Raw genomic sequence first — 250 nt, forward strand, 5'->3', positions numbered from 1 at the left:
GTGTCCTCATTCGTATTTGACTTCCCACTGTTATTAATTCTAGTCTCAAATTCATGAGTACCAGCCTTAATTATATGAGGATAATCTTGTGATTCCTTTATTGTTTTAGAGTCTCTATTTTTCCTGTGATCCTAACTATAGTTGTTTACCACAATCACATTAGCCAGTTTGTTAAGTCAAATGCTCATCTGAATCACATTCTCAACTCTCTAAAGAAAACCTTATACTATTGGGGTAACAGTAGAGGGAG

Source organism: Selaginella moellendorffii, unplaced genomic scaffold (assembly GCF_000143415.4).
Source record: "Selaginella moellendorffii unplaced genomic scaffold, v1.0 SELMOscaffold_34, whole genome shotgun sequence".
In the NCBI taxonomy this organism is placed as follows: Eukaryota; Viridiplantae; Streptophyta; class Lycopodiopsida; order Selaginellales; family Selaginellaceae; genus Selaginella; species Selaginella moellendorffii.